The 24,288-nt window shown below is 42.7% G+C and overlaps 1 long non-coding RNA gene across 3 annotated transcripts in view; it reads right to left on the reverse strand.

Moving 5' to 3' along the window:
• Positions 1 to 5,834: 5,834 nt before the first annotated feature.
• The window catches only part of LOC146820760 (uncharacterized), a 110,338-nt gene continuing 91,884 nt past the window's right edge, over positions 5,835 to 24,288 (reverse strand). For all 3 annotated transcript variants that reach the window (XR_014962618.1, XR_014962616.1, XR_014962617.1), the window contains one exon: positions 5,835 to 6,311. This is a non-coding gene — a long non-coding RNA (uncharacterized LOC146820760). The remainder of the gene's footprint in view (positions 6,312 to 24,288) is intronic.

Consider the following 24,288-nt stretch of genomic DNA (forward strand, 5'->3'; position numbering starts at 1 on the left):
GCTTCTGGATCAACACAGAGAGTGCACATCCATTTCTCTCACTGCAATACAACTCAAACTCTTTCTCATAATCAGGCAGGCCTAGTGCTGGTCCTTCACACAACCCCTCTTTCAACCGTTTGAATGCTGCCAATTCTTCCTTGTTCAATTCAAGGGGATCTTTTACATCACTCCTTGTTAGTCGTACCAATGGTTTTGCAATCAGGGAAAAATTGCTAATCCACTGACGGCAGTACCCCACCATTCCCAGAAACATTCTCACCTCTCTTTGGGTCATGGGGGCTCTCATTCCTTTTATAATTCTGATTCTGTCTATTGTTATTTTTCTCAGTCCTTTCTCGATTTTATGTCCTAAATACTGTACTTCTTTCTTACAATACTGTAATTTTGCTGGTGACACTTTCAACCCTCCGTCTGCCAAATGATTCAGTAGTGCTATTGTGTCTACCTCGCAAGCTTCACGTGTTTTCAACGCCACCAACAGGTCGTCGATATATTGCACTAGTAATGAACTTTCATGCATTTGCAGACTTTCCAAAGATTTCTTCAACAATTGATTGAATATTGAGGGGCTCTCTGTATACCCCTGTGGGATTCGGCACCATGCCAAAATCCGCTCTCCAAAACGAAATGCAAAAATTTGCTGACTGTCATGATGCAATGGGATAGAAAAGAAAGCATGGCATAGATCAATTACTGTATACCATTCCGCATCATGGGGAATCTGGTACAGAATTACTGATGGGTTTGGCACAATGGGACAGCATGATACCACAATTTTGTTTACCTTTCTCAAATCTTGCACTATCCTGAATTTCCCATTAGGCTTTTTCAGTCCCATTATCGGTGAATTACACAGACTACTCATTATTTCTCTTAAAATTCCTTGCTTGATCATTTTCTCAATTATTGGGGTAACTCCTTCAATTATCTCAGGTGTCAATCTGTACTGTGGAACATTTGGATAGCTTATTCCTTCCTTCACAGTTATTTTGACTGGATCTACGTTTCTCATTAACCCTACATCTTCTCCAGTAAAATCCCACACTTCTGCCTTCACTGACTGCTTTAGTTCTTTAGGTAGTTCATCAGGGTTGAATATTGCATACGTCTCAGTTACCTCATTTCCTCTGTTAGCTATAGTCATTTTATACAGCACATCCTCATCTGGGGTTTCAAATGCTATTCCATCTGGAGTACAGAATATAGTGCAATTCATTTTGCACAACAGGTCCCTACCTAATAAATTCATCGGACTGGTGTCGCACACGACAAAGCGGTGCATCTCTGAAAATTTCCCTATGCTAACTTTCACTAGTTCTGTCAGAAATGTTTTTATCTGTCTGTTGGACAACCAACCACTTGGATTGTTTCATCCGAAAGAGGAAGATTCTTAACATCAGCTGATCTAACTGTTGATCGAGTAGCACCAGTGTCCACTAGGAAAGTAATATTTTCATCATTAACCTTCCCATCTACAAATGGTCCTGTCTGGTCTACTTCTAGAGTTGCGCCAAGTACGCACTCTTCTTCCTCCTTTCGGCACCGTCAATAACTTTCCTCTGAGTCACTCTCATCGCGTTGCAGCCAATACTGTGAAACAGCGCGAGCGCGTGGCGGTTTGTTTACCTGTTCTTCTTTGTAGAATCCCGATTCATTACTATACTTCTGAGTGTTTCTGCTCTGCGGGTAAGGTGGTTTTGGCACCTGATTCTGTGAGGTAACCACCTGCTGCTGTTGCTGCAGTTGACCACTCACCTCATTCTGCACCTGCAGATTCAATGATGCATTTTCATTATTAGTACTTGGAGGAAATTTACACTCGGATTTCCAATGCCCTAACCTACCGCAATTATGGCATGGGAACTTCTTTTTAGCTTCTTCTATATTACCTTTCCCTTTTCCTGGGTCAAATCTCGGTCTAGTTCCTGGGTTATTTGCTTGTTCGACCAACTGAGCTTCCTGCCTTTCAGCTACCTTTACTTGTGCCCACATTGCCTTTTCTTTTAATTTTCGCTGTTTGGCCTCAATTTCGTTAACGGAAATATTTAGCATGTCTCAATATTTCATCTATTTTCTTATTCTGCCAATCAACCGTATGCTGTTTTATCATGTCACCAATTTCTGGGCGTAAACCATATACAAATCTGTATACGAAATGACTCAAATCCTTATCACTCAGGTTCTCATCTCCACTGAACTGCTTAAAGGCTTGTATTAGTCTCTGATAGTATGCATGTACTGATTCTTTTCCTTCCTGATGTGTTCGATCAATTTTTACCCAATCTGTCTCTTTAGGGGGCACTTTGTTCATACTTCTTCATTACCTCAGGGTCGGGAGCTCCTGTCTTAGGATCCCTAGGGTACTCTTGAGTTGGCCAGTTGATCATCAACTTACACTCTGTCCACAAATCTGCAGGTACTATTATATCAAATAGACTATTCCAATCTATCCATAGTATTTTCGACAATTTTACAAGTCTGTCTACCTGCCGGTACCACTCGACGGGCTTTTCGCGTAGTTGAGGAAAATCATTCGTAAATGACAAAATGTCCTGTCTTGTCCATGGGACGCGTACATATCCTCCTCCTGGAATCTCCCTCATGGGGTATTCAGTCACTACCTTTTCTTTCTCTCTAACAGGGAATGCCGAAACTGTCCTTTCTGAGGCATCATTACGTTTTCTATACCATTTACTTCTCCATTTATCCACGTCTCTCCATTTTCTCAATAAAATGATTATGTCCTTAATCTGACCTATCTGTCCTGTGGTGTTCAGATTTTCAATGTCTTTTTCAGTAAAATCAACTCGATAGGGTTTCTATAAAGCTTTTACCTTATCAATATCTATACCCCTTTCATTCGCAACTTCTCCTAGTCTTTCATGCAGATTCTTCGCTCTCCATGTCACACTTTTGCATAGGAATAACAGCTCCTCATCCTGATAAATGTTCAATTTTTCTACGGGAATTAATTCTTCCAATACCATCCATAATTTAGCCACATCTATTGACTGGGATTCTTTATCTTGTCTCTGTAATCCTCTTAACCATTCACTCAGTTCTTCCACAGAAGGTCCTACCGGGTTTTCTACGCTACTCTGTTCTGGATTTCTCTGGGGTTCCAACAAAGTTTCTACTGTCGTTCTACTCCTTTCAGCATAATTCTGATTTATAAAGGGATTATTTGAAACATTTGGTTCAAACATATTTATTGTCGGTCCCCATGGATTCTCAATTTGACTCCGTTCTGGACTCTCAACCAAATTATTGTTCCGGTATGGTACCGTCAAGCAATGTTCACTATCCTTTTGCTTCTCAAAAATGGGCATTACTGGACCTATAGTCACTGGAACTGTTACAGCTTCTAGATTCTTAGTTAATTCTCTTATTTTCTCTGTCAATTCTAGAGTTGTTTTGGCCAATTCTGCTGAATTTTCACTATTTATTCTATTCTCCGATTTCTTTTCTACCTCTCTAGTGGAGTTTCTCTTTTCTAAATCTGGTGACATAGTCTCAGTCTTGATAATTCGTAATGTTTCTCTCATTGGGGCGTTTGGTGTCAACATTTCTGGTTCTGGTCGGTACGGTGGTGGATTTTTATAAAACACATCATCCAACACATCATCATCTGATTCATTTGCTCCGTAACCTCTTGATTCCACATTATTCTTTTTCCCACACATTTTCTTCCTTCATTCTCTCCTACCACTCTTACAGGAAACATACCCTCAGTCATACTTGCATTCCTCCATCTTTTCATTCGATCATCATGCATTTCATGTCCATATGACCTGCCAAACAGATATCTGTAACTTCTACCATTTCTTTGCTTTTCTCGCTCATGCACTTCGTCTTCCCACTCTGTCAATGCCTCAAACTGCGTCGGTCTAGGTCTTGGTTCTAGATACATCATCTTCTCGCGTAGATTCCTTAAAACAGCCAAATTAAAGGAACCATATTCTGGAAATGCCAGGACTCCATCGTCCTTGGTATATTTTACCCAATTATCTAACCAAATACAAGTATGATATCCATATTTCGCAATCATTAATGATGCAGGAGTTTTCGGTGGAGGAATTAACTGTCCTTCCCTAGTTTTGACCTGTTTATCTTTCTTGAACCACTTTTTAACTTTACCAAACCAGGATTTCTTTTCCCTATCTGGTGGCTGGTAATACATTTTCTTGGTTTCTGTGTATCGCTAGTCTTTTACAACTGTACCGCTATTCTGTTCACTCACAGCGCGACTTCACGCTAACGCACCAATCAAGAGCGTCTACGTCACTGTCACAGTCCTCTAATCCCAGCGCGACTTACACTAACGCACCAATGGGGAGCGTTTACGTCACCCTGTACTTCTCCAATCCTAGCGCGGCTTTACACTAACGCACCAATCCGGAGCGTTTTACACTTCTGACTCACTGTCCAATCCCAGCGCGGTCGTTCTGACGTCAGCAGCCGCTGTGGCAGCTCTGCTCCTGTCTACCCCTCCTTTACAAGTCCGCTCTGTGAACTCTTATTGCAACTTTTACAATTCTATTAGTAACAACACTAAAACATCTCCATTGTCCGCTTCGCTAACCAAAGAACAGCAATAGACCTTTCTCACGAGAATTCCGTCTTTCCTGAGAGCAGCGCTTACCTCTGTCCTACTACGGAATCGTTACTTCCGTTGATAAAGTAGCACATCCCTCTACTTCACCCTTCTAACAAGCATTAACTAATCGCTTCTCTAGAATTAAGACACCTAATTAGAGTTAGCATTAGGTCTCTAGAGTTTCGCCATTATTCGGAATGCCTTTTCATACACACACTGTCATACTGGGGGAAAATGTAGATCATTCACACAGACTTCTGTCTTTTCCGAGAGCAGCGCTTACCTCTGCCCTACTACAGAATTATGACATTCGTTAACAAAGCAGCGCTTCCCTCTACTTTGTCCTTCTAACAAGCTCAGAGAACACCTGCTACCGTTTCAGTGATAAGCGTTATCGGTATGCCATTTGGTTTCCTGGTACTTAAAGACCAAAATTTCACAGGTAACCTTCGCTATCATACACATTTCTCTCACACAGAGAATATTTCAAATGGCAACACACGACGATGCTGCCCAATTGAACCCAGACAATGCGCCGTGCAACTTCACTTGTCACACGTTTCCCCTGTGTACCTACAGGGCAACAACAATTCCGTATTTCCCGAGAGCAGCGCTTACCTCTGCTCTGCTATGGAACTGTTACAAACTTCCGACTTCCTACATCCCAGAAGCCGTGCTAACAACATATACCTCAACGTAACTCAACATATAGTGTTAGTACATAAATCAATACCAATCAATAATCAATAAGCTATTTACAAGCAATGATCACTTAAACCAAAACAGTAGCTAACCATACCTCTGCTACCAAGAAAACTGATGCAGCACGAAATGCAAAATCCCTCCCTTTGTCACAGATCATAGATCACACTCAATCACTACATTTGCTGGTGGGGCCCATAACACCAACATTCATCCTTCTAATAACCTGTTTCCAAGGAGGTGATTGTTCCACTCGCTGTAATGGAAGGAAGTAGTCATATATACCTATTTATTCAGGCCTAAACTTCACCTTTAGCACTCCTCCCATGAATAGGCCATGGATCAGCTAGCTGCAGGTTGGAGTGATAGCGAAATCTATAACTTATTTACATAAATACATTTTTCATAATAACGACCCAACACAGTTCTTGTAATAAATCTTAAATTTTTATCTAAATAATTGAAAATCGAGTCTTTGGTTTAATCAAGCAGTAGACCATCATATTTACCTATTCTGGCTAAAGTTGTCCTCTAAGTCAAAATCTTGGTCATCAGTTCATACTGTCAGAGTCTTAGGAAACAGCTGTCCTGCAGTGTCATCGTCCTCTCCGTCAGCATAACGTCAGGAAATCAAAAATCTTCTGAAGGGTCTCTCTCTACAACCTCTCTATTCTACCATTTTTATAGTAGAATTACATTCCAAAAAGTAACGACCAATATTTTGAATACTCGTGATTGGTTGATGAGATCAGTTCCATCAAATTCTCACGCGGAAAATGTTTCTTTAGGTATAGTTCATAATTTCATGTTGAAGTAACTTTTATTGATTCTTTTCGGGGCAGCTGGCTGTTAGCCCGGTGTGTCCTTGGTGGGTACAGTCGAGTTTAGGGTCGTCCAGAGGCCACTGCTGCTGATGGTGACGCATGCGCACTTCACCCACAGACCTTCATAATGGAGTTGTGTTCGTCAAATAGGGATGTCGGCCCTTTTGTGGCCACCAAATGGTCAACTTAAGCAAAGAAACACAAAAACGTAATTAATACATGGAAATGACTAATAAAATGTTATCCCCTTACTAATACCCATATGTGTGTGTATTTATCTAGCAGAAGCAACACTTAATGCGGGTTATATTCACATTAATAAAGCACAAATCACGAATACATCACGAAAGCAACATATAATCATGCAATTTCAAATTGTCTAGTATTAATATGCATACGAAAATTAGTTTACGTATTAATTAGGCCATGCAAATGCAATTCCCACGTGTATTTCTTATATTAGTAATGTTGGTCAATTCACACTGCAAACAATTAGTACAATTACTATTAATTAATTATTCTTATTAATGTAAACATGCAAAATGGAGAGGGTATACAATTTTTAAAGAAAACCCCACTCCAGCACAAAGACACCCTCAACTGATACCATCACCTCCTGAAAAACACCAAAACGACCGCCCTAGCCACCGGCATCAATGACATCTAAAATAACAGCAAGGAATTGTTCAACATAGTCAAGGAGTTCACCAACTCCTTGGCAGCCGAAAACATCATCAGACACTCGCAAGCTCTCTGCGACACCCTCTCAGGCTTTTCCCACAACAAAATCAACACGATCTTCCAAGACTTCACAACCCAACACCCTGCCGTGGATAACGTCAACCTCCTCACACCAACCAACACCCACACACATCAGCTCACCTCGTCGAACACCCTCACCAAGAATGAAACGGCATCCATCATGAGATCCATCCACTCCGTAGTCCCATGAGACCCCTGCCCCCACCACACCTTCAACCTCGGCAATCAATCGATCTTCAAAGAACTTACCACGGCTGACTTCCCCCAGAAATGGAAACATGCCAATGTAAATCCATTGCTGAAGAAATCTTATGTGGACCCAGGAGAACCCAAGAACTAACAACTAATTTCCCTGCTCAGCTTTCCATCGAGAAAGCTGTCAACATCCAGCTAATCAGACATCTAGAGAACCACAACCTTCTGGACCCATCCCCATCCGGCTTCAGAGCAAAACACAGCACAGATGACATCAGAATGCTGCTAGACCACAGAGAAACAGCAGCCCTTATCTTCCTCGACCTGTCAGCAGCCTTCAACACCGCATCCCACCACATACTGCTCAACAGACTCCACCAGATCAGAATCCAAGGAGAAGTCCTCAAGTAGATCGCATACTACCTCACTGGAAGAACGCAGAAGATCATCATCCCTCCCTACTCGTCCCTCCCCAAGAACATCACCTGCAGTGTACCTCAAGGCTCATCCCTCAGCCAAACCCTTTTCAACATTTACATGACACCCCTGGCCAACATCGTCAGAAGCCACGGACTCAACATCATCTCCTACGCCGAAGACACCCAACTCATGCTTTCCCTGGCAAATGACCCAACGACCTTCAAAGACAAGTTCCAAAGTTGCATGAATGATGTGGCCATCTGGATGAACAATAACTGTCTCAAAGTCAACACTGAGAAGATAGAAATACTAATCTTTGAGAAAGGCAAGGACACCCTATGGAACAATAAAGGTGACCACCTGAGCTGGGCCCTACCCCCAAACCCACCGAACACGACCACAACCTCAACATCATTCTCGACAGCCAGCTATGCATGAAGAAGCAGCTCAGCGACATCTCCTCCGCTTGTTTCTTCGCCCTCCGAATGCTCAGGAAGGTCTTCAGATGGCTCCCACCCAACTCCAGGCGAACTGTCATGCAATCTATCATCACCAGCAGACTCGACTACGGCAACCCCCTCTATGTAGGACTCAATGCCCAACTCATGAAGAAACTCCAGACCATCCAGAACACAGCAGCCATACTCATCCTCGACCTCCCCAGACAGACGCACATCACCGCTCACCTCAGGAAACTCCATTGGCTACCTGTCACATGCAAAAAGATGCCAGTTCAATCTGCTCACTCACTCTTACAAGGCACTACACAAGGAGGGACCAGTGTACCTCAACAAGCAAATTAAATTTCACCAACCTAACAGGGAACTCCATTCCAAATCCCTCTCCCTAGCAGCTACCCAGCACAACCTCGGGGCAAAAAGCGGAGGCTGCTCCTTCTCCCACTTGGCGGTTAAGGCCTGAAACACCCTCCCACTGCACCTCAGATCCTCAACATCGCTCCAACAGTTCAGGAAGGACCTCAAGACTTAGATGTTCAACCGATAGGAACAGGTAGCGTGATCCCATAGCATGACCCCACCGTGCCTTGAGACCCTCACGGGTGAAGCAGCCGTACTGTCCAAATCCTAATTGATTGATAACCTGAATTGTCTTGAAATTAGCCTGGAAAAGGCACTGAAGTTACTTGAGAAACAATGAAATCCCTCTACTTGGCAATCTATTGGGCAAAGCAAGGAGATGGCAAGGATAACTGCAGGTTCAAACAGACAAGAGGCTGAATTTAACCAGGCACCTCAAAGGAGATCAGTCTATTTGGCGATAGAGAATATAAATCTCAATCATACTACCATAAAACAGCCAGGACACCCCACCAATATTAGGGATAGGGCTCCCAATCAGGATTCAACCTGGAGGAAAGACCTGAATATTCAGTTTTCTATGGATGTATTACACCTCCCGCCGTAGGCCACTTCATATTGTTATCCTTATAGGGGCCCCGGCTTGAAACCCATAGCTAAAGAATCTTGGGATGATCTTAAAAATAAGCCATCTATTAGATAGCACAATGCGTACCTTAGGCAAATGTACTTTTCAAGGAAAGTTTGATAAGGAGAAGGGTTGGCTGGATTAGAAATTCTCAAAAAACTATGGAAGGGGACTGTATAGTATTGGATTTTAGAAACCCCTATTTGGTCAAAAATATTCTTCAGTCGCTCCAGAACCCATATCCCTCAAATGGCTGCTCGAACAGCAATATAAAAGCAGTACCCTTGGGTTTCTTTCATAGACCTGAACCTAGGGTACAACTATCAAGTCAAAGACATCCTGTGAAAATATTGAAAACGCCAGGTCAGAGCATCCTTGTCCCTACCACCCCTCGATGACTTGGATGAGTTGAATTGACTTATAAACCCTGAGGTCCTTTTTCCCATGCTCACAGAAGAGGCAATTACAGCAGCAACACCAATCACTTATAGCTCATCACCCACAAATGATAGTTAGTTAACCCAAGGCAGAGACTCCTTCCTTCAACAACCCAGGCCCTTCCGAAGTAGCCATTGTATCATTTGAACATTGCTGGTCTGGCCAATAAAACAAACCTAGAGGACTGGGATGAATATGTTAAAAAGGCTCAGATTGTATGTATCTAAGAAACTTGTCTAATAAATCCTATTCATGTTGATGGGTTTACATCACACTGTACTGCAGCTTCACGTTCCTAAATGGGCAGGGCTAAAGGTGGCCTCCATGTACTATTTTCCATCAGAATTACACTAAAAGTCAAGAAACCCTTTTTATTGTCACTGTACTATCAATTCATGTAGCTTACATCAGATGGTTACCCAGATATTTTGATAATTAACTTTAATAATAATGTTTTCGATTCCACAAGGGATGAAGTGGTTAATGCCCTTGAAATAGACTTTGACCATTTTATTAATCAGCATAGTAAAGACTTTTATGTAGTTTGGGCTGGGGATTTTAATACTACGGTATGTCACTTCCGTTCTAAACAGGTGTGTGGCTTTACTGACTCTAGGGGTTACAATTGTCCTTTTGACTCAACACTAAATGATCTTTTGCTGAAATATAATTTAACCATAGTTACTTTTGTAGCCCTAATCGCCACCTTCAGCCCACAACTTTTAAATAGAGAGGCTGCAATAGTAATATTGATCACGTTCTTACTTCGGATAGTAACAGAATTACTCAACAGAATTTACAGGTGGGAGAAAATTGTATCAGTTACCATAATCCTGTAATTTTAAAATTACAGGTTAGTTTACACCCGACATAACCCCAGTAGGACTTTACAGAATAAAAATGAAATGGGCCGGTGTTGATCCCTCCAGCTTTATAAGTGATCTAGTAGGCAGGAATATCAAGTCCTTAATGATAGGTTTGGCCTTAGAAAATAATCATGAAGAGACATTGAAAGCTCACATATCCATTTCCAATTCAATAAGCCAAACTTTGACTATGAAGCCAAAGAGCAAACGGAAGAAAAATAAAGACTGGTTTAGTCACCGTTCTGCTAAGGCACAAAATTATCTTATAAGACTATTACACTTAAGTAGCAGGGATCCTTTAGCTGTACGGGAAGGTGGACTCTTACAATAGTGTAATAAGCAAAAGGAAAAAAGAGTTACAAGAAGAAGCATGGGAGAACTTAGCACAAGCTGCAGAGACCAAGAACAGAACACTCTTTTGGAAAACGATTAATGCTCCATTTTTTTCCCAAAGGGCTTGGACCTGACCTGGAATCCTCGATTACACCCGCACAGTGGTTGGACCATTTTGGTACAGGTTTTTCTCACACTAGTGCTCTAGAATAAGGGATCAGGATACCCTTGGCATTCCCATCAACCTCTGTGGCTTTCACTTAGAGGAGGTATTGAGGGCAATGAACGATAGTCCAAAAGGGAATGCCCCAGGACCTGGTGGTGTCCCGATGGACACTTACAAGTTTGAAGCTGCACTTTGGGCCCCCTAATGACAAAAGTTCTGAATGCAGCAGGGGCAGGCTATAGATCTCCATCCTGGGCCAATTCATTATTCATTCCCATCTTTAAGAAGGGGTCAAGGAATGATCCAAAATGTTATCGACCCACCTCCCTGCTTGACTCTTCAGCTAAATTATTGGGAAAGGTTATTTTAAAAAGATTGGAAGTGTGGGCTGAAGAAAAAGATATCGTAGCAAATGTCCAATATGGGTTCAGGCAAGTTTTGGGGCGGTTTAGCAGTTGCTTAACCTGATTGATGGGAAAATATATCATGTCTAAAGAAGGCTCCCTGTACAAGTGCTTTATAGATCTAAGCTGCACTTTTGATTTTGTTAACTATAATAAACTATGGGAATGTACGGATCTACTGGGGGATCCCAAAGACTCCTGACATACATGTACAGTAACTTAACCTCTAAAGTATGCTTTGAGCCAAAGGGAGAGCTAACTCCATCTTTTAATATAAGGAAGGGGGGTTGGCAGGGTTGTGTGCTGGCACCCTTCCTCGTCTCCCTATATATAAATGGGGTAGATGACAAATTACAGTCGGTAGTTGCAGACACCCCTTGAGCCAGCAAGTGACAAATAACCATACTCCTATATTTTTTTTTGAAAAAACAATTTTTGTTGCATTACTCAATCACAATTGACATACACAATGTAAATCAGGTCAGTGGCCGCCATCGGCAAATAGTGCTATGTCCAAGTTCAATCTGGGCAGCTTCCAACTACCAATGCACTGTCCCCAAACCTTCCCCAAAATGAACTCACCCCCCCCCCCCCCCCCCCTATAACCATACTCCTATATACCGGCGATGTGGCCCTTTTGGCCCTAACTCTGAAAAGCCTGCAAAATTTGATAAACTCCTTTACAGAATACATGGAAGGGAAAGACCTTAAAATTTACATTGGGAAAACCTTCACCATGAGCTGTGGCCAAACAAGGGGAAAAACAAATACTTTCTTTATTAAGGGAAAAAAATTCAAAACATGAAACATTTGAATTATCTAGGGATACAGTTGTCTTCAAATGGGGGTTGGAAGCATCATAGGAAAATATGCATTTTAAATATGTTCAGAAAAAACAAAGGCATATTTAGGTTTGCCTCTAAATTAGGGACCAATTTGATCAGAGAGATATTGACCCAATATAATGCTAAATTGGTCTCAGCAGTGACATATGGTGCTGGAATCTGGGGCACAGGGGATAACAGAACAAACCAAATACAAAAGAATACGTTCCTTAGAAAACTTTTAGCCATACTCCATTTAATATCGGAATCCATCATCCATAGAGAACTGGGAGTTAGTTTCTTACAAGATATAGTTGAAACCAAAGCACTTCTATTATGGCACTCAGTGTGGTCCAAGGAAGAGACACACTTCATTAGAACCATCATGAAAGATTGTCTAGGACTCGATCAGGTACATAAAATCCCTTGGCTAAGGTATAATAAAAACACCTTGAGGGGGCTGGGACAGACAGAGAACATAACCGGATTCTCCAAAAGGGACCTTAAGAAGCATATATCTAAAGTCTATCTAGAGAAAAGGAACTTGCATGATCAAAACAAGGTTACTGTGGTAAGATATGTGTCAATGAATGACCAGCCTGATGCCAACCGTTTATTAATTTAACTTGTAACACCTACCACAGATATCTCCTAACCTGTTTCTGTTTCCTTATTATCCATCGCCTGATATAATTTCCAAAGAGTTAAGGATGGGGTCCTTTGCCTCGAACATGCCCCTGCGATAATAGATCTGAACAGTCGAACCAGAGTATAGCACTTTTTTGCAGATTTTACAGAGAAAATTGAAGTCAATATCTTAAACCTCTTTTTTTTTTTTTATTAAAAATTAAAAAATTACTGTGAGACCTTCCAGTACTTATATGAATTAAATGATGTGACAGCATGCCATCACATAGCAATGTTTTTTTATAAAGGTGCTTCTGGTAGAAAATGAAATGATTTATGGTTGTATTGTTTTAAATTAGAAAATAAATGGCTTAGTTGCTGTATTGTTTCAATTCAGTACAGTATAGCTGGTAGTATGTGAATGCTGAATTGTTTTCTAAGAATATTTTATTGTATCTTACACAGTGTTTTATAACTTGTAATGTGGTCTATTTTAATGACTATTATTCAAGTCTTTTATCAATATGAAGCTTTCCATGCTTATATTTATTTTGATACAAAACTTAATGTATTGATGTGATGCTTTTATGGTTTACTTGGTTATAAACTCAATAAAGTCTTTGAATCGAATTGATTCAGGTGCTAAGCTTTGTGTAAAAACCCCATATGGTATATCTAATGTGTTCTTAATTTGTTTTTAGTAGCACTGTTAATCTAGTGCTTTGTACATTTGATACTGCATATGTTTTGGAATCCAAATTCAAATTGCAATAGTCTGATACAATTCTCTAATACTTATCGGATTTAAAAATCATGTAAACAAGGGTGCTCATTGTTTATGGCAGGGGATGACAGCCCAGTGATATTGAAATTCATTCACAGTTCACTTGAGATATTTTTGAACTTCTGGCCTTATTATGTATTGCTTCTGAACCTTCAGTTTTCCCTAAGGAAATCACATGTAGTGTTGCACCTTCATCTCAGTCTGCTTGATTTTTACTTAATGCTGGAGCCAATTATAAGCCCCGTTTTGTTGCATACCAGTCCTCGAATAATATGCTCCCATTGTAATTTCCTCACCTAATAGAACTTCACTTGTAACTTGTGGCCAATCTTCTTCTGCAAATAATATATCATAGTAATCAGTCAACTGAGTCCAGAAAATCATTCCGTTTACTCAGTATCCAGTTTGATCTGAATCTGACCCTTAAAACCTTGACCCGGTCCTTGCAGGCGCCCATCGGGTGTTTCGATTAGTATATAATGCTATTGAATTCCAGCTAGCCTGGCTGATGAGGGCTCTTAGCCCGAAACCGGTCCCAGGATGCTTGTTTTCGGTCCGGGAAAGACATGGCTTGGCAGTTCGGGCTGGACTGTTCTCATGAGGCACAGGGTCAAGACTGATTTGCATATAGCTGTGTCTGAACTGGGGAGGCGAAGGGAGCTAAAGAACGATGATGGATTCAACCCAGATCTGTGACTGGAGGTGAGTGTCTGAAAACTTTCAGCGCTCCATCCATCATCTCCTTGTGTTTGCTTTGTTCGCCCTAAGTTGGCAGGGTATGCCCAGAGGTGGGTCCCTAGCTTACTTTGCCACTGGATTAAACCTAGCCTGGCTGATGAGGGCTGTTAGCCCGAAACCGGTTACAGGATGCTTGTTTCCGGTCCAGGAAAGACATGGCTTGGCAGTTCGGGCTGGATTGTTCCCATGAGGCACAGGGTCAAGACTGATTTGCATATAGCTGTGTCTGAACTGGGGCGCCGAAGTGAGCTAAAGAACAATGATGGATTCAACCCAGATCTGTGACTGGGCATGAGTATCTGAAAAGTTTCAGCGCTCTGTCCATCATCACCTCGTGTTTGCTTTCTTCGCCCTAAGTTGGCAGGGTATGCCCAGACGTGGGTCCCAGGATCCCTTTGCCACTGGATTCAAGCTCACCTGGCTGATGAGGGCTGTTAGTCCGAAACTGGTCCCAGAATGCTTGTTTCCGGCCCAGGGAAGACATGGCTTGGCAGTTCGGTCTGAACTGTTCCCATGAGGCACAGGGTCAAGACTGATTTGCATATAGCTGTGTCTGAACTGGGGTGGCGAAGTGAGCTAAACAACAATGATAGATTCAACCTAGATCTGTGACTGGGGGTGAGTGTCAGAAAAGTTTCAGCGCTCTGTCCATCATCTACTTGTGTTTACTTTGTTAGCCCTAAGTTGGCAGGGTATGCCCCCTAGACGTGGGTCCCTTGCTCACTTTGCCCCTGGGTTCAAGCTAACCTCACTGATGAGGGCTGTTAGCCCAAAACCGGTCCCAGGATGCTTGTTTCCAGTCCAGGGAAGACATGGCTTGGCAGTTCGGGCTGGACTGTTCTCATGAGGCACAGGGTCAAGACTGATTTGCATATAGCTGAGTCTGAACTGGGGTGGCGAAGTGAGCTAAAGAACGATGATGGATTCAACCCAGATCTGTGACTATAGTCATTAGTCTCCTCCATGGTTAGTTGGGGTGTGAGCCTCTGGCTAGTTCAAGTGATTTAAGCCAACCTGTGTTGCTCAGCCACTACCATTCCCTGTTATTAGGTAGGACTCTCTTTCTGTGAGACAGCATTCTTCTTTACAGCAGTAACTCTTTTCTTCTGAAAACGCTGCTTTGATGGTCCCAATCCACAACTATCCCACCTTGACTGCTGATAGCTTCATCCCTCATCAGGTCCTGCTGTAAATGGCCACTTTTGCTTGGTTACTATTTCTTATCTCAACGATCCTGTGAAGAATAAGAATAATGTTCTTCAGCGAACTGATATCTTTCTGGAGCTCTTATTTCCCTTCTACCTCCTGGGTTAAATTTTCTCTGCTCTACTTCTTTGTGATAAAATTGTGGTTTCCTTTTAATCCATGCTGGAATGTCATACTCTCCACACAAGATCATTGTGGTTCCTTCTTCCTTTACTTCTGAAGATTGCAATTTTCTACCTTATTTTTTAACTGGAGTCCTTGCATTTTTACCTCTAAGATATTTCTCCCCATGGAGACATAAACTTAAGACATAATTTTTGGCAAATCCACTTCTTTCTAATTTTTTAAAGGTGCATCATATTTCTTGTAACTGACCAATAATACTTCTTCGCTCTTAATATTAGTAATAACTATCTCAGCTACTGTATCTTTGTTACCTACAAGCTGCACTACTAAGTCCTCTGAAGGTGAAGCTCTGTGTTCTGCCTGTATTTGTTTAATACTTTAGAAAATACCAATGTTGAAGGCATGCTGTATGTGTAGTCATATATAAGAGAGCTATCAGATGTCCCAATGACTGACACATATTTGGTACCTTCCCCATCAGTCATCTGTAAGCAAATATTCAAAATCTGGTGTTTATCCTGCATTGTACAAAAAAAAGAAACACTGCTTCTAATTGAAAGCTTTTCCTTGCTAACCAAAACGGTATCTCATTTCGTGTAGCTGGGCAATGCCGTATTATACCATTTATTGTCTGTGGATTAATGGCTGTAACCTGTTGTATCAATTGTATGCATATGTTTACAACTTCTATAAGTATGTTCCTTGTCTTTGCTATGGGAAGATGTTACTGTTCTAGATGTGGTTTAGCTAATATGGGCCAAGCCTGCCCTGGCAATATGAGTGGACATAACTGTACAATTTTACTACATGTGGAAATGTCCCCTGGACAATGTTAAGTGCTCAATGTAGGTCAATGGGACCTCAATGTAAATAAAAGCATTAGATTGGGATTGTGGATTAATTTTTACATATGTTGTACATAACCCTGCTGAATCTGCAGTCTCTAGTTCAATCCAGGAGTAACATTCATCCGTAGTATTTACAGGGTCTGCCCTGACCAATAGTTCTATTTTGCTCCCATTTAAGTGGAATCCTCTTGTCAGCATATGGCCAGTAGGGGCTGGGCAAATATTTTTGGTACCTCAACTACATTCAGTTCAATCTCCTCTGATTCTCCAGCCATTGCTCACATAGACTCAATAACGTTACCCATGATATGGGCTGATCCTTTGTATCTGTAAACAAATCTCATCAGGAGACGGAGATACCTCCCCAATCTTTTGAGAAGGACTGTAAAATACCACCAGTCTCTGTTAGGAATCCCACATTTTGGGGAGCACCTCTGGGTAGATCTCCTAAGACTCAAGAGGAATAATATGCATAGTACCCTCTTCAGTGAAAAAGAGAACTGTCAGGTGTCTGACAGTCATTTCCACAAGTTAAGCTCATTCAGATAAGTAGTGTGAGGTGTCACACAACTCTGTCTGAGTAACTCTCATCTACAGAGGGGCAATTGTGTATAGATATGGAGACCTACCCTGATCCCTAGATATAGTGGACGCACATAGTTGCAGATATTTTACAACATAGGGTTATTTATTATGTACTACTCATCCACAAATCTTGTGAATCAGAATGATGACAATTATTGTGGTAATCTCAGAAGTCATTGTATAAAACAAAATGAACAGAAGGAAAACCCCAAGCATGTTTTATCGCACATTCCCTATTTTACATATTTGATTAGTCTAGTCTCTACCTAATATGTGCATATGTATTCTCAGACCCATCAATGTTATATCGGCTGAGTGGTTATAGAACTCCCCAATTATTTGGTGCCAACCCATGTAAGTGTCAAGCATAACTTATCAAGCCATTGGGTCTGCGGTCCAATATCGGCACTTTTGAATGGTATGTTTGTAATCAGGTCTTGTGTCTGCCCCTCCCAGATCCTCACATACCTTGATACTTTGTCCTCAAATTATTGTCTGTAGAGAGGGACGGAGGTACTCATGTTCAGTTTCTTGTATCATTGCTGTGGAATACAAACAATGCCCCTAGCTGTTTCCATTTGCTTTCAATTTTGATTTGTACGAGTCATGATGGCCTTTTAGGTCTGATCACTGCACCTAGCTAAGCAGTTTTCAGGAAGCAGAAAATTTCCAGTTCTCTGTTTTGTCATCACTACTATTGTCAATTTACAGCTCTGAAAATAATATTTGAATATAACATGGCGATCTCGCACTCACTGTTAGCATTACAGTTCAGAACATTAGTTTCTAGGCTTGTCACACAAACAATAAATAGTTAGTGCTTTCCTGTTGACATACAGCCCAATCTGGAGGATACCCTGCTATAGATGACAATATATTACATTTAAATAAATGCAAAATAAATTATATTGTATTCTCACTGTATGTTAAATTTAAATACGCATAAACTTGACTATAATCCTAATGCTATCCCTTATATTTTATTACATATTTTTATGCTTAATTTAATTTCCTGCGTTATTTTAGCATTAGACCTAACTGTAATTTTAATTTGTTTGATTAAATATATATAAATGTATGTCATTTTATTTTAATCCTAACCCAGGCTGATTTAATTTTAATTAAACCTTTTTTTTTAATTACAGTGAATAATACAAGTGATATTGCAATGACATTAATGCTATCTCTAAATTAAACAAACTAAATTATTGTTAATTATTTTCTAATGCTGTAGCGATGTTTAACACTCATACTAAGTCATTTTTCTTGGTCATTTGGGAGAAGGAATGGTATAACAATGCAAAGATGTTATCAAAGTGATTACAAGGATATAAATATCAAACAAAGTAAAGAGGTGAAGGTAAGCTTAGCCACCATATTACCAATCTTCAGTACCATCAAAAAACATAAACGTGCCCATAGGATGCACTTTCTGCCCAAATCTATATTTTTATTGCAGAATGGAACTGAAGAGTGCTGCAGGAGCTTTTTTCGCTGACAGGTTGATTATGCGGGTTGCTTCTAGGCCCACTCAGTGGCAGTTGTTATATGCAGTGCTTAGGCCGCAGGGGTCTCCAACCAGTAAGTAGCTTGTGAGCTACTTGTAGCTCTCCAGCTACATCTGAGTAGCTCACCTGTGTGCAGCCCAGCTTATTAAATTAGAAAGCTTTTGTTTGGTTGAATTTATATACATAAAGAAAATGGAGATTATACAACACTAATAATATCAGTAGCTCTCAATGCGATTCATTGAACATAAGTAGCTCTCAGTACAGAAACGTTTGGAGACTCCTGGAGGAGTCAGAGGCATATAGCATGCAAAAACACCAGCACACATAGATGGAAACAAATAAGTATGCAAGCGAGGAACATCTTCTTTAGAGCAGGAATATCCCTTTATTGTCCTGCTTGCCTGTCCAAGTATTGCTTGTAGGTATGAGAATTTGCTCTGTTTAAGGGCTCTACATCTATTTACATCAGACTTGAAAAAAGAAAACCCAGGCACCTAAAGCACAACTGACATTTATATTACCTGTATATTATTACATCAATGCTCTTCCAACACCGAGACTCAATGTACCCACTGTTCTCTGTTACAAGGATATTACAACCCATCAAGAAGTCAACCTATTGACTGCCTGACAAGCGTTACACACAAGCCTACTTTGCAGCATTGAGTGTAATTCAGGGTCACTTGGCACATACAGACCTAGGTAAGCATTACATGTTTCTCTTATAAGCACACCCAACCATAAACTGTCACTTAAGACCCTAAATGGTGGACCACCCAGTCAAACCACAATATCTGAGAGTGACTTTTAGCTGCAGATTGTTTAACTTGGAATATTCCCCAGGCATCCAATTGGATCCAGAAAATCTTGAGCAGCACCTCTGTGCATCGATAGGTGGCATCTATCGGCTCCGCGTCTGCCACGCCGGAAGTGACATGTGTGGAGCCTACATAGACGCCACCCCAGCGCGCTTACATCAGTTCTTTTCAATCTGCATCATCAGCGCAGATCAGTAATAGCTACCTCAGTGATTTTTTACTAACTTTATAGGAAACACTATCACAAATCGAGTCCAGCGCCATGTGCCAGCCAAAGTCTGGGTCTGCTCCCAGAGTTTCCCGGTGCATGAGTAACCCCCATCCACCTAAAGGAAATTGACGAGGCCATGCACCTCATTTTCAGGTGGGTCTATCCCTCTGGGTTCGCCAGGTGGCCCAACCTGGTTCCAGCTAGAGATCTCCCCCTCGGCCTCAGTTAGGCCCTTTTGCATCAGTTCCAGGATTAGAATCGGCTCCAATCACGAGTTTGCAACCTTCCCCGAGGGCTGTTTAAGTGGCGCCGTTTCCGGTGCTGTTGACGCCCATTGGCACCACCAAACACATTTTTATATAAGACTCTGATACAGAGCCAGACCGGTGTCGACTTCAGCGCTGACCTGACCAAGACCCTTCGGGTCAGAGACAGCGCCTCCCTTTATTGACAGACCCTGTGAGGAATAGTGTTGGGAAGGATCTGAGTATTCTTATAGCTATCCCGACCCATGGAAGAGCCCTTAGCGGAGGATAACTGGTACGACGAACTGGCAGATGCCAGTGGTTTGGACACCTCTTCAGACACTGACCTAGTCTGTTCTCCTAGTGTGGCTATGGAGGAAGGGGTTTCATTTGCCATGGTGGGAAGGATGGTCATTAAAGTCCTAGACCTTATGCTCCCATCTGTGACAGTCAAGACTAATGTGTTGACAGAGGTGCTTTAGGCCAGAGTAGCTCCTACAGAAGTTTGTCTTGCCTTTAATGTAGCCCTCACTTATGTCCAGCTCAGGGGCTGGGCCAAGCCCTGCAAAGGCGTTCCTGTGCACAGCACCATTGCCTGCTACCACCTCCCGGACACCCATCTTTCCTTACCCAGTACCACACCTGGAGAGTCTGGTTGGCCAGGCCTCCACATGCAAGGTTATCCCTGGCACATTCCCTACCACAACGCCGAATAGGGATTCCAAGAGACTGGACACCTTTTCCAGCAGGATTTTCTCTTCCACCAGACTTGCACTATTGTCTATTAATGCTGAATGCCTTTTGTCCCGATAATCCCACACCGTTTGGGACTCAGTTGCAAAAGTGCTGCCCATGGTCTCATAAAAGGTCCGAGCAATCTTGTCCCAGGCTAATGCTGATGGCAGGGATGCAGCAAAGTTCACAATACGCTGCAGACTAGACACAACAGACTTGCGAAGTAGAGCAACTGCTACGTCGGTGGCACATCATCGCCACACCTGGCTGAGATCAACTGGCTTTTTGGGGGATGTCCAGGTATACCTTACTGACATGTCCTTCGATGGCGCTTGCATGTTTGGTGATTAAGGCAGATTTGGTGCTCGAGTGCTTTAAGGACAGCAGGGCCATTGCGTGGTCTTTGGTACTCTCTATGGCCCCACAGCAACCCCATTCTGCCTTCCGCCCCTTCCTTGGCTACGGTAGGGGTTACCAGCCACGTCCCTTCCCAGCCACCATGGGCAACAGGCTTCCCAGTCTTTTTGTGGCTGCAGACGCGGTTCCTACAAGCCTTTTGGGGCCAGAGATCTGCCCAGTCCACCACTCCCCCTGGCAGCTGCAGCCTCCAAACCCCATTAATATGGCCTCCTACCATCACAGGCAACCGGTCTGTGGCAGAATCAAGCACCACCTGCCCCAACAGCAGTCCATAACCTCGGACAAATGGTGCTCCAAATTGTTCAGTGGGTTCACACCCTCGCATTCACAGAATACCCACTACCCATAACACCATCCTCAGTTTGGCTGACGAAGTACAACCTCTTACAGTTGCATCAGGAAGTGCAGGCTTTTCTGGCCAAAGAACCTAATGAGAGGATGCTGGTATCGAAAGTGGGTTGTGGATGCTGTTCCTGTTGCTGCCTGAGAGGACACAGATGGAGGCCTCTGTCCTATACTAGACCTGTGCCCTCTCAACTACTTCCTGAAAAAGGAGAAATTTAAAATGCTCACGTTGGCTCAGTCCCGTCTGCCATGGAGAATGGATGGCAGCGCAAGACTTGCAGGAAGCATATTTCTATATACCCATCCTGCCGCCCTGCAAGGCGTTACCTGTGGTTCACAGTAGGCCACGAGCTCTTTCAGTTTACTGTGCTCCTCTTTGACCTTACCAGTGTCCCTCAGTGTTCACGAAGGCGATGGTGGTGTTTGCAGCCCATCTGCAAAGGTTAGGGGTCCCAGTCTTTGCCCTACCTCAACGACTGGCTGTTGGAGGTGGGCTCGCCTCGGGCAGTCTCTTCGCCCACCTCCAGATTATGGCGGACTTCCTGCAATCTCTGGGGTTCACTATATGTGTGCCAAAGTCACACCTGAATCCCTCTTAGATGCTTCCTTTCATCTGAGCAATTCTGGACACCATGCAGTTCTGAGCCTATCCTTCGGAGCGGAAAGTCTAGGATATTCAGGCTATGATTCCAATATTTCAGCCTCAAGTCAGGATCTCGGTGAGAATGACTCTGAGGCTGCTGGGTCTCATGGTCTCCGGTATCCTGCTGGTAAAGCATGTCCCTTGGCATGTGGGAGCTCTGCACTGGAACCTGAAGTCCCAGTGGGTGCAGCATCAGAGGAATCTTTCCAATTTGGTCCAGATATTGAGGGAAAATGCAAAAGAAAGTGCACTGGTGGCTACAGGACTTCAGTGGTGGCTGATGAACCTCGATTGGGTCAGCGTCAGACCCCTCTTCCTTCACCACCCAGATCTCGCAGTGGTGACGGATGCTTCCCTTCTGGGTTAGGGCGGCAGTCTGGGAGAGGTGGAGATCATAGTACTCTGGTCTCCGGCTGAGTTTCAGCTGCACATAAACCTGTTGGAGTTGAGAGTGATTCACTTGGCTTTGAAAGCCTTTCTTCCTTCGATCAAGTGGACCCTGGTTCTTGTGCTCATGGACAACGCCCGTGCTATATGATATTACAACAAGCAGGGTGAGGTGGGGTTGTGGACCCTGTGTCAAGAGGACTTGCATCTCTGGACATGGCTGGAATGCCAAGACATTTTCCTGGTTGTACAACACCTGGTGGGCTCTCTGAATGCCAGGGTGGACAGACTCAGACATTGATGACTTGTGGATCACGAATGGTGTCTCCATCTAGAGGTGATGCGAGGTTTCTTCCGCAACTGTGGAGAACCTTGGTTAGATCTATTCCCTCCACGAGAATGCACAATGTCAGCACTTCTGTGCGGTGGAGTTTCCAAAGTAGCTCTTACTTGGAGACTCATTTTGCCTCAAGTGGAACTCAGGACTTCTGTGCACCTTTCTGCCGATACCACTTCTGCCCAAAGTTCTCAAGAAGATCAGGAACGAGCGGGCCCAAGTCATCCATGTGACTCCTGATTGGGCACAGAGAATATGGTATCAACATGGTGAAGAACAGAATCAGCCTTCCGTTCACGCTGCCTCTTCGGGAGGATCTCCGGCTGCAGCACAGGGCAGGGTTCAACACCCAAACCTGTACACAGTCTGCCTTCATGCGTGGAGATTGACCAGCAGCAGTCAACAGTTTTTGATCTTCCTACAGAAGTCTGTGAAGTCATACTGACAGCCAGGCATCCATTAACAAAGACCGTAAACTCCTGCTGTTGGGACAAGTTTGTAGCCTGGGCCTTGACAAGCATGTTGATCCTCTTTCTGCACCTTTGTCTGAGGTACTGTTGTTTATTTTATTGTTAGCCCTGCAAGGCTTCGATTTGGGGACAGTTAAAGGGTATCTTTCAGTCATATCAACTTTCTTACGGATGCAGGGTCATACGCAGGAATGTACACGGTAGATTCTCAGAATCTACCGACTGCTGAGGAGATTCTTCGTGGATTAAATCCCGTGCTGAATGAGACTCAATCCTCACATGCTGTCTTCCCAACTACATTCCTGCGTGTGAGCGACTCGCCCTTTCGAAACGCACAGCACAGTCATATTGCTGTCATTCATAAGTGCTCGCTATGATCTTGTCCTGATGAAGACCCCACCGTGAGGCTTAACTCACCCTCTGTGACAGGGGTTGAAACATAGACTGCTCTACTTCCACACAGACTCTAAAGACACAATTGTGAAATACACATGTACATTAGAGCTATGTGTTTACCCAGGAACTATTGACCTATGTTAGGCCGGAAAGGTCGTACACCATGTATAAATGATGTATATATGTCACAACACCCTTTCCTTGTTCTCCTCTCACTTATCCACCACTCCCTACCCATTTTCCCTTTTTCCCAAACACTAAGAACACTGGGCCCGATTCACAGAACTAACTTAAGACAAAATCCTAAACTTACTACCATTTTGGTATTCACAGAAGGCACTTACTCATTTTGGTATTCACAGAAGGCACTTACTCATTTCGGTATTCACAGAAGTTAGGAGTCCTAACTTTAGGACTCCTAAATGCCTTCTGTGAATACCGAAAGCCTTAAAATTAGGATTTTTCTCAGTTTAGTAGTAGTATAGTTAGGACTCCTAACTTTAGGACTCCTAAATGCCTTCTGTGAATACCGAAAGTCTTAAAATAAGGATTTTTCTCAATTTAGTAGTCCTAAAGTTAGGACTCCTAACTTTAGGACTCCTAAATGCCTTCTGTGACTCCCGAAAGCCTTAAAATTAGTATTTTTCTCAGTTTAGTAGTAGAATAGTCAGGACTCCTAACTTTAGGACTCCTAAACTGAGAAAAATCCTAATTTTAAGACATTTTCGGTATTCACAGAAGGCATTTAGGAGTCGTAAAGTTAGGACTCCTAACTTCTGTGAATACCGAAGTGAGTAAGTGTCTTCTGTGAATACCAAAATGAGTAAGTGCCTTCTGTGAATACGAAAATTGTAGTAAGTTTAGGATTTTGTCTTA

Source organism: Triturus cristatus, chromosome 6, assembly GCF_964204655.1.
Source record: "Triturus cristatus chromosome 6, aTriCri1.1, whole genome shotgun sequence".
NCBI classification, from domain to species: Eukaryota; Metazoa; Chordata; class Amphibia; order Caudata; family Salamandridae; genus Triturus; species Triturus cristatus.